The sequence below is a fragment of the Neopsephotus bourkii genome, unplaced genomic scaffold, assembly GCF_033783945.1.
Source record: "Neopsephotus bourkii isolate Nb327-2 ecotype Australia unplaced genomic scaffold, CSIRO-AGI_Nbou_v1 NB_83, whole genome shotgun sequence".
NCBI lineage: Eukaryota > Metazoa > Chordata > Aves > Psittaciformes > Psittacidae > Neopsephotus > Neopsephotus bourkii.
Genome location: NW_026900600.1, coordinates 1,145,743 through 1,164,063, shown reverse-complemented (window position 1 = coordinate 1,164,063; position 18,321 = coordinate 1,145,743). Strand labels below are relative to the sequence as shown.

The 18,321-nt window shown below is 41.3% G+C and overlaps 1 long non-coding RNA gene across 1 annotated transcript in view; it reads right to left on the bottom strand.

The window, feature by feature from the left end:
- Positions 1-17,927, bottom strand: part of LOC133212980 (uncharacterized) — a 461,795-nt gene extending 443,868 nt beyond the window's left edge. The window contains exon 1 of the long non-coding RNA XR_009725671.1: positions 17,842-17,927. This is a non-coding gene — a long non-coding RNA (uncharacterized LOC133212980). The remainder of the gene's footprint in view (positions 1-17,841) is intronic.
- Positions 17,928-18,321: the final 394 nt, after the last annotated feature.

Genomic DNA, 18,321 nt, shown 5'->3' with positions numbered 1-18,321 from the left:
GTACTGAAGGCATCTATTAGAAGTTGAAGTACAGTGTAGGGAACAATTCCACAATACTTGTCATTACCTTTCTAAAGCTATAATCAGTTAGGAAGCAGTGAAGATATTTACCCAACCTCACTCAGAAATCAACACAAAATCAAAATATAATGAGCAACACTATATTCTGAGCTGTATTTATCACATCATTTGTTTGGTAACAGTATTGAGGGCAGTGATTAAAAATACACAGAGGGAAGTGCAGGAATGAGTCCCTCACTCCCCACATCTCTAAATCCATTTCTTCTCCTGCAAGGGAGCAGCTCTGAATTGTAGAAAGAAAGATTGAAGAATAGTTAGGGTTGGAAAGGACCGTAAGATCATCTAGTTCTAACCCCCGTCCATGGGCAGGGACACCTCACTCTAAACCATGTCACCCAAAGCTCTGTCCAACCTGGCCTTGAGCACTGCCAGGGATGGAGCATTCACAACTTCCTTGGGCAACCCATTCCAGTGCCTCACAACCCTTAGTAAAGAACTTCTTCCTTATATACAATCTAAACTTCCCCTGTTTAAGTTTGAGCCTGTTACCCCTTGCCCTGTCACTACAGTCCCTAATGAAGAACCCCTCCCCAGAATCCTTACAGGCCCCCTTCAGATACTCGAAGGCTGCTATGAGGTCTCCACACAGCCTTCTCTTCTCCAGGCTGTCGCACTGGAAGCAAATGACAGCCCTAAAACTGAGACAGCCGTTGAAAAGGAGGATTACTTCAAGTACTGGGGAGCCCTCCAGTGGGACAGAGTTATTATGGCGATTTCTCCACTGCCTCTGGCTCCAACTTGGATAGAAGCACACTGCCGTTTGCTGAGCAGATGAACTCCCTGCGGAGTCAATGTCATTTGGAACAGTAAACATGTTGTTCCAAATCACACGGGGAATTGTTCAGCACATGTAGAAAACAGCATCAAAAATAATGAAACTAAATCACCTGCTTTCTTTAAACCTGTGAGCCTGCCCATCAGGAATGCAAGCTCTTTGGTTAGAGTGTGTCTTTGAGTTCATAAAAGCCAAGTTGAAGTCCCTGCTCTACCATGGGGTTAAGCAAATCACTGTGTGGCCTACTGTGGGGTCAGGCCAGGACACTCCCTCTCTGCTGAAGGGTGGAAACCAGCTGTACAGGAGAATTCATTCAAGGCAGCTGAAGCCAGACTGCCATGTGTGTAACTGTGTAAATAGAATCATAGAATCAACTAGGCTAGAAAAGACTTTTAAGATCATCTGGTCCAACTGTTAACCCAGGACTGGCAAGTTCACCACTAAGTGATGTCATTGAGGGCCTCATTTACACAGGTTTTGAACACTTTCAGTTACAGTGATTCCACCACTCCCCTGTGGAGCCCGTTCCAATGCCTGACCACACTATCGGTAAAGACATTTTTCCTAATATCTAATCTAAACCTCCCCTTTGCAGAGCTTGAGGCCATTAGCTCTTTTCCCATAGCTTGTTACTGGGAAGAAGAGATCAGCCACTATAAAAGTTTCAAAGACTAACAGCAGCTCTTCTCTGGTTCATCTGTGAGTCCTCACCTCACTTCTCAGTTACTCCTGCTGCATTTCTCAGTAAAGGTCATTAAGCATAATCACCCAGAACAGCATCACAGAAGATAAAACTTCACTGATAAAAATGCCTGTGGATTACTGCCAATACTGATCAGCGTTGATCAAAGCATGTTATCAGATGCTATGCCTCTTGTCTAGGCACCTTATAAACCCAACTGTATCCTGGGCTGCATCGAAAGAAGCATGACCAGCAGGTCGAAGGAGGGGATCCTGCCCCTCTACTCTGCTCTTGTGAGACCTCACGTAGAGTATTGTGTGCAGTTCTGGTGTCCTCAACACAAAAAGGACATGAAACTGTTGGAACAAGTCCAGAGGAGAGTGACAAGGATGATCAGGGGACTGGAGCACCTCCCGTATGAAGACAGGCTGAGAAAGTTGTGGCTGTTCAGCCTGGAGAAGAGAAGGCTGCGTGGAGACCTCAGAGCAGCCTTCCAGTATCTGAAGCGGGCTTATAAGGATGTGGGGGAGGGACTCTTCATTAGGGACTATAATGACAGGACAAGGGGTAACAGGTTCAAACTTAAACAGGGGAAGTTTAGATTGGATATAAGGAGGAAATTCTTTCCTGTTAGGGTGGTAAGGCACTGGAATAGGTTGCCCAGGGAGGTTGTGAATGCTCCATCCCTGGCAGTGTTCAAGGCCAGGTTGGACAGAGCTTTGGATGACATGGTTTAGAGTGAGTTGCCCCTGCCCATGGCAGGGGGGTTGGATCTTGAAGATCTTAAGGTCCTTTCCAACCCTAACTATTCTATGATTCTAAGTCAAGGTCATAAGCCAAAAGAGATCTGCATCAACAAGGGAGATTTCCAGAAGGGCAAGAGATACCAAAAGACTGTATCAGTCAGCTGGCATTACCAGGGAAATTGAGAGTGTTCACAGGAGAAGGGAACAGCCTCCTTTGAGGGTATTCCACCACAAAGCAAATTTGATACTTCTGGTGGCTCAGTCTTTTCCCACTCAAGTTTGATTCTGCTTCACACTGACTTTGGGAAGGGGGCCTGTGTCTAAATATCCAAGGACAAACTCTGTCAAATAAATAGAATTTGAGACTGTTCCCTTTTTACATGTTTGGAAGCACGCTGTTTTCATAAAGTAGTCCATGCAGTAGGGTCAAGCTAGATTTTTTTGTGCTCCATTTCTTCTGTTATTCCACAGAGTTGTGTATGACCCAAAGTTCTTCAGTCACTTCAGAATATAAACCTTTCCACTAGTGTACATCACCCAAATCTCAGTCCTCATGCAGACATCCTCTTGACATCAATGCAAGTACAAGTACATTCAAGCAGCAATAAAAATAAACCTCTAGTATCTCAGTTTAAATTGAACAGTTTACAATGTTAAAAAAAATTAAAATATTCATGAATGCTGCATTTGTAAAATGCACAAATTATGAAGAAACTAGGCCTGGCTCAAACATTTGTAATTTTTTGTGAAGCACTGAAACAGTTGTTAAATTCTAATAGCAACTCTGGCATTTCAAAAAGAAGGAAAGACTAATTACTAAGTAGTCAAGGAAAAATATGTTTTTGTTCTGCACTTTCATTCGCTTGCATTTAGCAAGAACTAGATTTGATTGTATTAAAATGTTTCACTAAGCCTTGAATTTTAAAACGTTGGAACAAGCTGCTCACTGTTTAAATGCTCACAATATAGGAAGAATAAAAAAATAGCATAATTAGTATAATTACAGAAAGATTTCCTTTCACTGATGCCAAACAAAATCAAACTTGTGCAAAATGAATGGCTGCATCATCACTGTATCAATTTACTAATACTGAACTAGAATAAATAAATAATCTTATTTATATAATTAATCTATTCCAAGCTAAACCAAACCCCAAGGAAATATAAAAATGTAATTGATGGGGTTGGGGGATGAAAGAGCCTTATTTCACTGTACAACATGAACTTTCTATTTCTTATCATATTTTCACCACATGCATGCAACAATACTCCTTCCCACAGCTTCAATTTACAGAATAATTAATAGCTATTAATGGGTATGCTACATAACTTCACACTGTTATTATAATAAAGGACTACTCTAATATAGAGCAGACTTACAACAGAAGATTATACTCTAATATAAAAGTTCTTGAAACAGAAATCAAGGTAAATATATGCATTATTTGAAGGAGAGAAGGAGAGATATGAACACACTATCTAATTTTTAAATTAATCTCACAGTAATAAGTGTCTGATTAGGTTTAAAGAGTGACCCCTCTGAGGAAGAAGGGAACTAGGGCAGCTCAGCAGGAAATAAGCATGCATACCTACTTGTAGACTCTGTACCCATGGGGCAAACCCCATCATTCAACTGGAGATTAAACATCAAAAATCTTTAACTCCATTAAGCTACTGAACACACCTGTTATATGGGTTGAGATCAAGGAAGGGAGATGTGGCATAGACTGTTTTGGTCCTTTAAGAATCAACCTGGCATTCCAATGTTTTTCCTTCCAAACTTTAGCAGCACCAGGTGAAATAATGTTGTGACATGTTTCTGAATGGTATTTTGCCTTTACTTGTTGTGGGCTCTGTATACAGACATGTCCTGCCCCTTCAGAACATCATTACCAGAATGAAGTAGTTCACCACACACTTCAGGTTCAGACTGTCTGCCTGCTGCAAACATAGGGAACAATCCACATCAAAACATTCCTTGCACTAAATGGAGGAAATCACAGGCCTGATCCAGGTATGTATTTAAGTTTTATAAATTATTTAAGTGAAAATAATCATTTAAATATGATCTTGCTTTGAAAAAAAAGTTTATAGAAGCCGATTTTACCTATCAAAAAAACCCCACCACTCTTTGACAAATAGAAGTTTTGCTAGATCTATCATCATTAAGAGTTAAATTTGACTGAAAGTTTGCAGCATCGTTTTTTTAAATGTTTTCCAGACAGCAAAGATAAAAATAATTATTCCTATTTTTTATATATTTAAAACGTGTTTCTGTTTTAAACATAAAACAACATGCAAAAAGCACAATGCTGGATTGGAAACTGAAGATGGCAGTCATCTGACAAAGCAGAGAGTTCCCCATCTCTGTCTGATCAGGACTGTTAATGGGAGCTAACTCGCAGTCTGAATAGTTACATCATATACTGCCTTAATATTTCATCAATTTATTAATACTAAATTGCAGTCCTGTTAGTAGGAGTATTTTGGAAATGCTGGTACATTCTGTGAAAGAACTGCTCTCTGAAATCGCTTTCTCCTCTTGAATAGGCCAAGTTTCCAGCTTTTATTTTCTGAACACAGTAATACAATACATGCTACAGTGATTCTAATAACAATTTAATTCAGATCAGGGTCAAGCAGAAGCAGGAGAGAGGCTGCGGGGAATCAAGTTCTGAGAGTGCATGAAGCCATGATTAGGGTGTAACTCATGTGGAAAGAGCCTGAAGTTGATCTGTATTCTTATTTTATTCATGACCTGCTCTGACCCCAACAGAAGGATGTGGTCAGAAAGTTCACTTGGAGTCCTCTCATTTCAAAATCAGCAACAACACAAGAAAGGAATGCATAACCTTAGGGATTGTCAGTTGGTTAAAGTGTTTTTGCTATATTCACATCAGTGGAGTGATACTCATTTACACCAGCTGAGAATCTGCCCTGATGTGTTTCATTTAGACTTGAAGTCCTTTAAAAAAGTTCACCTAGTAATTTCCTCTAAATTTTTCATATCGTCCATACCTACTTCTGAGCTCCTTGAATCAGAATAGGAGTAATACAGTTTCTCTACATGGATAGATATTGATTCCTCCTAATTTACAAAGAGTTATATAAACAAAGTGATGATTCCATCTACTGTGATACCTCATAAATGAATATAACAGCAGAATCAGTGCTGTTGACAGCTATTCAACAGATATCATCTTGACTAACTACATGCTAATATGCTTAATTAAGGACTAGAAAGCAGATAAAAGCTCAAGTTCATGTCAGGTTTCCAACCCAAAGATCACAGACAAACATTTGCATCCCAGGCGACAAAGAAATTAATCAAAAGATAGCAAGCCACACACCAGAAAAAATACTGTAAGACAAACAGTGGTATGATACATGCAAAACCAGCCTAAAAACAGTAAGAAAGCATTCATTAGTACATCCAGAAAATGTATTTTCCTATTGAAGGGCAAGGAAGCAAGAAGAGGATAACAAAATAATCGTAAGTTTACAGACTTATACAAGCTCAGTCTCAGTGATACTGACAAATAGAATTCTCTTTATGATATAAAAATACTTTACAAGTAGTTTGAAATTTTCAGAAGAAAATAGAAAATTATCTTAGGCCTAGATTTAGGCAAATGAACATATTGAAAAGCTTTCTGCTGCAATGAAACATGATTTTGCATTTTTATCACCTGAGTTGAAGAACGACATTTTACTGCTTAAATCACATCCCCCATAAAATAAAGAATCATCAGTGTATCAAAGGGAGGAAAAATCTCTCATACAGACGGAAATGTATTTAAACTGCAAAAGATCCAGGAGAGAAGTAAGAAACGCCACACACTGCTCCATACCCTTCTGTAACTCCCCTGAGTATAGACTAGAAGGACCTCTTGAATCAAGGCCAGTGTCTCCTAATGGAATCAGGCTATTGCACCTTTAGTAAATGTGTCCAAAGCCTACACCCTTCTGAAGGTTGCTAATGGTCTTCCAGTTTCTCACTTAACTTTGCCTGTGGAGAAATTAACACATCTGGCTCCTCTTCTACCATTCTCCTTTAACTCTTGTTTCCTGGCATTTACCCTGGATACATTTTTATCGTGCAGTCAGACCTTCTCTTCCTACACTTGACAAGCCTTTTTCTTTTAACTTCTGACGGAAAGATTGGCTCCCCATTTTCTGATCATCCTAGGGTTACTTTCTCACAGCTTTTGCATTTTAAAATCTCTTGAAGTCAAGGAGGTTATATGAGAGTAAAACTGTAGTAGAAAGAAATAGCAGATGCTCTTTGGGATAGACTTAATCGTACCTGTGTGCCCTAGACTATATTTGCTGCTCATAAGGGGGGCAATAACACTGGGTTAATAACTTGGCCTCTCTAGTCTCATTGCTTTCCTTTGTTTCCTCTCAAACTGCTTTATTATTAATTGCAAAGAGCAAATCATTGTGGAATTGAAATGCAGAAACTCGACTGTGCCAAAAAATCTCTCCCTAACCTCAAGGACATTTTGCCATTAGCAAATGCCTCATATAAAACTAAAAATAAATGCATGGACTCAGCTTACAAGATTTTCTTTCTACAGCTTCTCCACACTGTCAAACCACAACAACCAGACAAGGGCAACAGAGCCTATAGGGCTCTATTTCCTCTCCCCAAAGATTATAATTGCTTATACATTAGCTATGCTCAAGAATTTATAGTGTAGCATGATAAACTCATTATTACATTATTTTTGCCTAGTTTCTTAATTTTTTCAATTATCATTAAGATTTAAATGGAAATGCATACCAATAAATGTAATTTTATAATTCATTGGACTGATCCTGACTTACACTTTTATACTGAATCATAGAACAGTTAAGGTTGGAAAGGACCATAAAATCATACAGTTCCAAACCGACAGCCATCAGCAGAGGTATATGTAGAAACACACGTGAAATAGCCTCAAATGTCGCAGTCAAGTCTCAAGTCTCTTTATTTTACTTGTCTTTTAGAAGACTGAACTAAATTTTCTAGGAAACACCCTAAAGACCTGAATCAGCTTTGTTGCTAACTTGGATTCCACTACTAGATCAAAATTTACCATGAAAGAAAGGCAATTTCAACAGCAGAGGTAAAACATGGCAAGAAGATTTTACTGATTTTTTTTTTTTTTTTATTTTCACAGACTGAAGGACTCAGATTTTAACTAGTCTCGGGCTGAGTCTTTCCTATCTGTTCCTACCAACGAGTGACAGTACAGCCTACATTCATCCAGCTAAGAAATAAAAATATTTTTTCAATTCTTTCACCACACAGTTGCAAATAAAAGATATGGTAAGACAAAAGCATTAATTGGCACATTAGCTGCAATGACTGAGGAGAAAGGGGCTACTTACATTGACTTAAACAGCCTCACCATGCAACAGATAACAGCCCTGGACTTAGAAAAATGCTGCACTTGGTCTTTTTCCTATTTGAAAAAACTTGCTAACTTAAATAGTGACAGTACAGCCTGAGAAGGACAGCTCTCAGTCAGCAGAGGCATCTTCATTTCTTCTTAGTGAGTATTTCAGAATCATTATATTAATGTAAGTTGAAAGGGACCTCAGGAGGTCATCTGGTCTGACTACGCAACAGGAAAAGCTTTGCCATCAGCTAAGGTAGGTAGGTCAGGACCTTATGGAATCATAGAATAGTTAGGGTTGGAAAGGACATTAAGATCACCTAGTTCCAACGCCCCTGCCATGGGTAGGGACACCTCACACTAAACCATGTTACCCAACGCTCTGTCCAACCTGGCCCTGAACACCACCAGGGACAGAGCATTCACAACTTCTATGGGCAACCCATTCCAGTGCCTCACCACTCTTACAATAAAGAACTTCCTCCTTATATCCAATCTAAACTTCCCCTGTTTAAGTTTTAACCTGTTACCCTTGTCCTATCAATTCAGAATATCTTCAGGCATCTGCCACAAGTTTTTGAGGAACCTGTTCCACCGTCTGATAGCCTTTACTATATTTTCTTTTCCCCTAACATCTAATTAGGATTTTCCTTGAGGCAGCTTTCTGCCATTGTCCTGCTTACTTTACCTGCATTCCAATTAAGAGGATGGCTCTGTTTCTTCCATTGAAAGAAAAAAAAAGTCCTTCTCCAATTAAGACAGCTGAAGACATCACTTTATGCCAGAAATAGATGGGGAGAAAGGTAAGCATCACTATTTTAACATCACTATTTAAACAGTTGTGACACTTCAGAATATTGAAAGATTGTGTTATAAAAGAACTGAGAAAGACATGTTCGACCCATGAATGAAAACGTGCTGGTGACTGCTAAGTTAACATCTGTAAGATTAACCTTCTCAGGAATGGGAAATACTCTGTTGAGGCCCTGTAAAATGTGCTTTATAAATTAGTTTTCTGGTTTAGTCCTGCTACCTTGCTCTCTGTCAACTCCAAAATGATATTCCCATCACATGAGAAGTGGGAAACAATGAAAAAGATCTAAGTGATTCAGTGAACTTTGGCATGCACATTATTGAGATAAAACTCATCCTCTTGTTTCAGGCAAGCTTTAATAAATTGAAAATTTTTCCCCTGAAAGAGCAGTGATTGGATATTGATTTAGAAAAAGTAAAGGGTTACTATTAAAAAACAAACTACAACAGAATCAGATTTCAACAACCTGGAATCTCATTGTATGATGAAATGTAACCATCCTATAAACACTACTCAGCATGGGAAGAAAAAGCCAATTGCACAGTTCTTTTTATCTCAGAGGAAGCAAAGTACAGGTAGAAAAGTCATCAGGCATTGCAGAACAGGAAAAATCCATCCCTGGAGTGAGCTACCTGAGCTCTTTCTCATTCTCCAGATAGATTTTATTAAGCCTCCTATTTCATTCTTTCAAACTTGTCTTTATTTTTCTCTTGCTCAGATGATACAGGAAAAAAAATATTTTTTTATTCCTTTCAAACAAGCATTATTCTAAAGCTTCTGCTGTACAAAGAGTAACAAGTTTCAGTGTGTTTTTTGTGGGTGGCTTGACTAGCACCTCTGTCTAAATTTACAGATGGTTGGTTAAATTCAAAGAAACTGTGAATTGGAAAGTATCCTTAAATTACGGTGGTAATTAGGTTTTAAGGAAATAGGCAAACTGAGCTGGAGTGACATAAGAAAATCTACAGGAGTTTCGCTTCATTTTCCTATTTGGTTTCAGCTCACCTGTCTCTTTAATGTCCCCCTCTCTCTCCGGGTACCTCAGTACTTCAAAACATACAAGTGTTCATATGCCACAAGTGTTAACAGTTGTCCCCATCTCAAACTTAACCTTAATTTTAAAACAAGCCAGAGCTTACTCTGCCTTAGCATAACGTGACTGCATCTTAACACTGCAAAGCTCACAGAATCCACCAATACATCAAGCTCTTCAGATTCTGGTACCCCTAAACTTAACCCCAACCCTGACTACTAAACTATCAAACTGGCTCCCGCCCAGCCCAGGTCTAGTCAGAGGTCATGTGTATCCTATCCATTCTGAGTAGACAAAACTTCAGGACACAATGATTCCAGGAGAGAGTGAGTGCCTCAGTTGGACTGGTCCTTTCCTACTCTTCATGTAATAGCTGCACTTTCACCTTCCTCTATCCTACAGAGAAGCCTCTCTCCTTCCCCTACTTAAAACCAAAAAAAAGTGTGTATATACATTCATCTTTTGCAGAAGCTGTGTGCACATGTAAGCATGTACACAAAGATGAAGCTACATATCTGGGTAGTGATTCATAGGGCTGAAGTCAAATGACACTGGCTGCCTGACAACTATGCTACGCAGGTGCTTGTGGAGGAGAGGGTCCCATGCCTCCCTTTCTCACACCCATCCCTCCTGTTATCATTCCCACCACAAAACCTTATTCTAAGTCACTTGGTAGGTCTCCTCCTAGCAACCTAGTGACTACGTTTTTCAACCTACCAAATTCTAATAACTTTTCCTTCTTTTTTATTCTGTAGATTTAATTTTGCTACCCACTTTCCTCTCTTCTGTGTTGTTTTTTGAATGCTTTCCCTTTACCTACCCTAATCAGAACCAATCTATTAATTTATCAACTCTAATGATTGATACATCCCTTGTTTCCTTTCTTGTTGATCCTTCCTCATTATCTCATTAGTTATCCTCATCCCATCACTCCTCCTTTAGTACAGCCAGAGGAGCCAGTATCCATTTTTCTTCTCCCTAAATCTTCATGGCTGTAACTACCTTATAGAATCATGTAATTTTTCATCAGACTCAATTATCCCACTAGTCACACCTTTTTTCCAGATGATGTACGGCAACGTTAAACAGTATGGATCTATTTGATAACACTTCATCAGTGACATTTCACATTTTGGAAAACTGATTATTTCTATTCTTCATTGCATAATCTTTTAACCTCTCACAAAAAGAACTTCATTTTATCTAACAGAAGCTTAGGTTTTTGAAGCAGCTTTCAGTTAGCAATCAGGTAAAAAGTTTGCCTTAACTCCATGCACACAGTATAATGGGATGACCTTTATTTATGCATGTGTTGATTTTTTTCAAAGTTACAGATTTAGAAAACATGATTCATGAACAAAACAGAGAAGAGCCAGTATAGATTTTGTAGAGGGAGGTTAAGGCTGGGGAAAAGAATGATGACAAGTGGAAGAAAGAGCATGAAAAGATATTTATTGACAAAGTTTTTGAAGACTAACAATGAATAACAATGAATAATGCAAGACCTGCTGTCATACAGATGTTGACTTCCAGCTGACCCTGGGGCAGGTAGGGATGCCCAGGTCAAGTATACAGGGGTATGGCTATCCAGGTCTTGAGACAGAAGAGTCTGGAAAACTAATTTTAATGCTGACTGTTGTAGTCTTCTGTTATCCACATCAGTAGTATAAGGGGCAGAGGTGGCAAAAAATGATTTTTGGTTATTTGTGAGGCAGACCATGTTTGCTGGACTATGGCTTTAATTCTAATCTTAAGCAGAAACTCAATAATGGTTTCGAAGTGCTGGAACTAGAGATCTGTTATTTGTGGGATATACACATCAGAGAATAGAGAACATATGAATGGCATATTGATAGTTTCTGCCTTAATCCTAGCCAAGAAAATATAAGACTGTTAGCCTTTGAGGTTAGGCTTTTAATAAGACTGGAATGGAAGAGTTAAATTTCCTAGTGAATCATGCACAGTACACAGACCTAAAATTACTTACACAGCCAACAGGAACAACTAAGTCTGAGACACACCAGTTTGTCTGGTCATAGCAGTTGTACTTAAGGAATAGTTAGCAACTTGCTGCAAGGTTCTTCAGAGAACTTCAGAATTAGGATAGAAGATTACAAAATTAGGATATTCAGATGTGGCTAGGATTTGTGTTTGCACCAGCAGAGACAAAGCTAAACTTCCTACATATCACTTATTTGGGCCAGGGAGCAGTCAGGCGTCTGTGTAACAAGAGAGGTATTCTAGCCAGAAATCTAGCCACAATCAAGTAAAACCGAGATTAGAAATTGGGTTACTGGGAGCGAAAAAGGTTAGATCCTCCAAGACCAACATCACTAGGATGAAAGAAGGTGCTGGCAGAAACAAGGCTAGGATTATCGACGTCCTCATCCACAGGCTGGCACGTATTTCAAGTATAATCAGTCTAGGGGTTAATCTGAATGAAGATGAGGGATAGGGACTAAACAGCTGTGTTTTACTGACCTGTGAAGACCTTGAAGCTGCTGCCAGGGAGAGAGAATGACTGAAATGACTCCTGAGGCAGGAAAGGCACAATAGACCCTAGTGTTAAGCCCTGGAGTCAAAATTAAGCATATATTCAACCTCCAAGCCATTTGGAGGTCTGTGGTAGCTCTCAACAAATTTCACAGGGGTCAGAATGAACCTGAGAGCAGTGTATGAGCTGTTTCAAACCTAATCTAGCTAACTCCTGATTTCCAGCCTACATATATTCGTAGCTAATTTATATTAATTTATTGTTGCATTCAGTTAATGATCCAGTGATATAGAAGTCGCTACACCCATGTTCAAATTATTATGCAATTAAAATCAGCTTCTCACTCAAATAACCTCATTGAACTCTTTAAACCAGATGAAGGGTCTGTATGGGTCTTACAGTTTGGGAAGGTTATTTTCCAGCGAGCCAGACAGCCCTGCATGAGGATACCACACACTGTCACTGTCAAAGGCTGCAGGCAAGGGCTCACATCCAGCAGTACAGTTTCTGCCCTTTCTCTGATGGAACTCATCCCATATGTAACAAAGCAAGGACATAAAGGGACCTTCCTTTGTAGAGCAAGGCAAAGCACACTGAAAAGGGGAAAGTTCAACAGTTACTGAATCTGAGATTTCTCTTAGCCCAGAAGTCAGTCCCTTTGGCATCATTCAGCTAAGTGGGTCTTTCTTAAAAACAAACAAGAAAAAAAAAACAACCCACAACAAAAAACACAACCCCAAAAAGTGTTTCTACAGTTCTTCTGAATTCCAAGTAGAAAAAAGCAAGTGATGAGCACCTGCCATCAGGAACAGCTTCTGGGACAGTCAATTAAGCTGCTGTCTGAGAAACAGAATAAAGAACAGAACAGCTGGAAGGTCACTACACCAGTCTTTACCTAAACATGAGATTGAACCAGAGTCTGCCCATGAAGCTGACTCCTTGCTGACGAAATTTTTGTTTCCTAAATTGTTAATTTAAAATTGTAAAGTAAGTATTTACCCACCTATATTCTCCTTACTGCCTATTATCAGTTGTGTCTATTTATGTTATCCAGTAACTCCAGGTATTTCCCTGGATTTTTAAAGCATCGTGTACTCTATTATATGTAGCCCAGAGGTTTCTTCCCTCACCTCAAAGAGAACTGAAGCCTACACTATTTTCTTTCTATGTTTGGACGCGCCATGTTGCTTAACAGGATGCATCGTAGAAGTATTCTAAGCTATACTGCAACATGCAAGTAGGACAAGCAGCTTTGTAAGACCACACATTTTTCCACACGGTATTGATTAAAACCTGACGAAAAAAATTATACACTTTCAGGTTCACTTTGATCAATAATATGTGTCCCGTCTTGCCTGGTGAGTGAGGGGAGAGCTGATATTTTATTGCACTGCACAGCTTGCTAGGGACACCACAGGCCCTCCAGAAGTTGAAACACCAAGCTATAATTAATTTTATTGCAAACTTCCATAAAACTGTGTCAGGAACAAAAGTCTTGGCAAGTTCTCATAAGAGACCAGAAGTAGAGGGAGAAAAGGAAAGAAAACAAAGATAAGCAGGCTCACCACTCTGTGGATCCAGCGACATCTTCTCAGTCAGAGACTTGAAACCCTTTCTGCTTCAGTCCATGCTCCTGTTGTGCCAGGTTAACACCTCCCAGCTAGAGGGCGGCTGTTATCCTTTCCATCGGGCCAGGATCTCTCGGAGCCCTTCTGCAGGTGCAGAGTCTTTCCCATGCCTGCACACACGCCATGAGCTGCTCTGGAATGTTCTAGGTGGGTCAGGGCCTGTGGTGAGCTGTGGCGGGGTGCCGCAGCTGCGGTGTCTGTGCTGCTGTCTCCAGGCTTGTTGTTGCTGAGCCCGTTGTCGCCGGGCCTGTTGATCTTCATGGCCTCAGGGCAGACACCACAGGAAGATCATCCCCCCACCTTAGTGCAGCTGGTCCCCGCTGTGCCCCTGATGAACAACACCCTGCTCACCACCAACAGGTGCTCAGCCTTCCTCAGCTCCTTCTCTCCTTCGAGTTGTGAGACACACAAAGAGGATCACCTGACCATCACCGCCTCGGAAGTGCTAATGTCCTGATGTGCTGGCACCACCTGGCCACAGACCACTTCAAAATGAATGTGATATTTTCTCCATTTTGACTAATTCAAAAAGCATATTTAGCAGTGGAAAAGAAACATCACCCACAAGTGCATCCAGAGTTCATCCACTGTCACATTTGACAGAGCCAGTATAATCCTGTATGCAAAAAAAAAGGCTGCTCTCTCAATTTTTGCTTACAGATGCCCATGCACAACTCGCCTGCTTCAATGCCTCTCAGCCTGCCTCAGGATTTTATCTGGTGGGTGTCTGTCCATGTACAAGTTGTTGCTCTCACAAAGCCCCAAGCCTGAGCTGTTCTTGAAGAAACACCTGCCTAGACTTCATTGACTATTGCAGAGCTTAAACTCCTCCTGCTATGCTGGGTCATGTCACCTTGCAGGCTCACCAACCCTTCCCTGATTTCTGAGGTAGGAACAAAAGCATGACCAGCCTATGGCAGGAATAGCTTCTAAACTGCTGGCTCTCCTTGCCAAAGAAGGAGGTATCTCTGAACTTGCTTCCAACGACCATATGGGGAAAAATTGCTTAGCTGGCGCTGGAGAAATAGATGAGAAGGTCTCTATGTGTAGATTCCCTTTTCTATAAGTAAAATGCTTTAGGGTCTGGACTCTACTTCGGGTAGTCTGCTGCTGAGGTACACTTGCAGCTCAACTGCTGCCATCTCTAGGCCTGGCATGCAGTTTTAACAATCCCATTCCCAGGCTCCCCTTGGGAGCACCCAGGAGAATTGCTCTAGGGTCACCTCCTTTGTTATTTCTTCAGAGAAAAGTCATCTCTGGTTTCAGCTATGGGAAGAACTCTGTCTCCTTAGCCACTACCATAGGGCTAAAATCTGACACAACTATATCCTGCTTAATCAACTCCGGCCTTCACAAAGGCTTCTTAATTTAAACCAAATTTTAATAGTTACGTAATCTCAACCACTCATGCTTCTCATTAGTTAATGATGTATCCCCAGATGAGTAATCCATTCCGGGGCTAGTCTGCAGACATCACAGCAGGAAGATTTTAAATTATCCACTGCTTGAACACTCCACCCATCTGTATCAGGTTCCTGTGCCCTTGCACCCACTTCAGGTCTCTCTTTCCGAAGAGCTGTAAGGCAGAACAAGAACTGCTGCTATAGTTGTTACAGAGTTAAAGAGTGGCTACTATTCCTGTCACCAGACACTTCTTATTCATTACCCCAGCCATTTTGATTGCATTTTCCTCTGCATTAATTGGATCCATTTCCTGTTAAGCACTTCAGCAAGAAGAGATCCAAGATGCTGGTTTTTCTACTGAAACAAAGAAAGAGATGGGGGGAGGAGAGAAGAATAAAAAACCTTCCAGGATTTCTAGAGCTGGCTGCTCAGGACGATGTCCAGGCAGTTTTTACTATCTCCAAGGATGGAGATCCACAACTTCGCAGCTGTGCCAGTTTTCAGTCACTCTCACAGAAAAAGTCTTCTGTGAAGTTCAGAAGGAGCATCCTGTGTTTCAGTCTGTGCCCATTCACTCTGGCCCCGACACTAGGTCCCACTGAAAAAAAGCCTGGCTCTGACCTCTTTGTACCCTCCACTCAGCTATTTATATACATTGATAAGATCACCCATGAGACTTCTTCAGGCTTAACAGTCCCAGCTTTTTCAGCCTTTCCTCGTATGTCGGAGATACTCCAGTGCATCAGTTTGTTTCCCTTTAGCTGGACTCTCTCCAGTATGTCCATGTTTGTCTTTTACTGGCGTGCCCACAACTGGACCCAGCACTCCAGGTGTGGCCCTATCAGGGCTGAACACAGCAGAAAGATCACCTCTATTGACCTGGTGGCAACGTTTTGCCTAATGCAGTCCGGGATACCATCAGCCTTCTCTGCAGCAAGGGCACATTGCTTTGCTTCAGATCACACAACAACGCACTCTGTATCTCCCTTCTCGACTGCCAGCCTCATTTTTCTCAAAGATTACTTCATTCAGAGCATTCCTCACCTAACATGGAGAACTCTGAGACTTCTAAACTGAAATAAGCACCTCTGGGCTGACTGCAACCAGCTGTACCTATTTATGACAGTCAAAAGAGCCATTCACCTTTCCAAGGCTCATACAATAGGTTCATATACTTTGTTCCATAACCCTAATTCCCTTCCGTTGTACATGTGAGGAACAGACACATAACAATCTCCTCCTCAGCATCACCCCATTCTTAGTAAAGGACTGTTATTTTCTGTGCAGTTCAACAAGAGTGCACCTTCCTCTTCTCATAAATATGGAGTTTGCACATAGCACAGGGGGCCAGGGTAGACAGCGAACAAAGCAGGAGAAAACAAAGGATGGCGAGCAAGCAGGTCCAATGCCAGCACCAGGGACCTTGACTCCTCTCACCACAGAAGTTAAGGTCATAATGCTTGCTTTATTCATACAAGAAAGTGAGACTGTGTCTCTCTCACACACACACACACTATCTTTCACACTGTTTCTTTTTTCATAATGCTCCCAGAAACTTCTCCTTTTACTCAATCACTGTCGTGGTTCAAACCCAGCCAGACAGTTCATTCACTCACTCCCCCCCTTGTTGCCCTCCCCCTACCCCTGGAGGGATGGAGAAGCGAATCAAAAAGCACGCAACTCCCACGGGTTGAGATAAGAACAGTTTAGTAACTAAGGTATAACACAAATCACTACTGCTACCATCAATAATAGTAATGATAAAGGAAATAACAAGGGAAGAGAATACAACATCTCAGCACCAGCCAACCGATAACTCGCCCCTCCCCCCCAGCCTGACCAAGCACCAACTGATACCTCGTCCAACCCAGCAATGCCCTAGCCCTTCCGGGTAACTCCCAGTTACATCCCGAGCATGACGTGCTGTGGTATGGAATACTTCTTTGGTGAGTTTGGGTCAGGTGTCCTGTCTCTGCTTCCTCCTGGCTTCCCCTCCTTCCTGGCAGAGCATGAGGCTCACAAAGTCCTTGGTCAGACAAAAGCATTGGTGTTATCAGCTCTGTTCCAAGCCCAAAAGTCAAAACACAGCGCTGCACCAACTACTAAGGAGAAAACTGACTGCTACTGCTGAACCCAGGACGGTATCCACCCCTTATTCCATACCATTCACGTCATGCTCAGATCCATATATTTTCAATCTACCATCAGTCTTATTTCAGTGCACTCTTATCTTAGTGCATGGACCAGTCCCCATAAAGCTGCTGAGTCCATCTGGTCCATCATGTCAGGCTCCATCTCTTGTAACAGTCTTCCAGAGCAGGAGAGACTGTGTGCAGTGTTCACACACATGAATAACCTGGACAATAGTGTCCATTGCTAAGTCCACCCCTCAATCATGAGTCCATCTCTGTGTTGCATCACTGCGCTGTTGGCCTGAAGTGCTGTGGGCCCACCAGGGTCAAAATAATTCACTGTCCCCTTCAGCAGTTACTGCAACTTGTTGCTGGGGACTCCATAGCTCCATAAAAGAATGCAACTCCCACGGGTTGAGATAAGAACAGTTCAGTAACTAAGGTATAACACAAATCACTACTGCTACCACCAATAATAGTAATGATAAAGGAAATAACAAGGGAAGAGAATACAGCATCTCAGCACCAGTCAACCGATAACTCGCTCCGCACCCCCCCCCCAGGCCGACCAAGCACCGACTGATACCTCGTTCAACCCTGCAGTGCTCTAGCCCTTCCGGGTAACTCCCAGTTACATCCCAAGCATGACGTGCTGTGGTATGGAATACCTCTTTGGTCAGTTTGGGTCAGGTGTCCTGTCTCTGCTTCCTCTCGGCTTTCCCTCCTCCCTGGCAGAGCATGAGGCTCACAAAGTCCTTGGTCAGACTAAAACATTGGTGTTATCAGCTCTGTTCCCAGGCTGAAAGTTAAAACCACAGCACTGCACCAGCTACTAAGAAGGAGATAAATGACTGCTACTGCTGAACCCAGGACACTCACCTTTACTGTAAGTCTCTTCAAATTGTAATTGCATCATCTCCCAGTTCTGGTGGGGCTTCTTTGCCTCAGGAATTCCAGGGATATGGCTCCTATTTGATGAAATTCTTTGTATATTTGTGTTCCTGTATTTTATTTTCTGTCAAATTAGATTATGAATTTACAAGTACTGTTATCTGTGTGCACATCACATTGGGAATTTGGATCTTAGCCCATGCACTTGCTATTCTCAGCCTTGGAGATCCCAAATGTCTAAGCACTATTTGAACTAA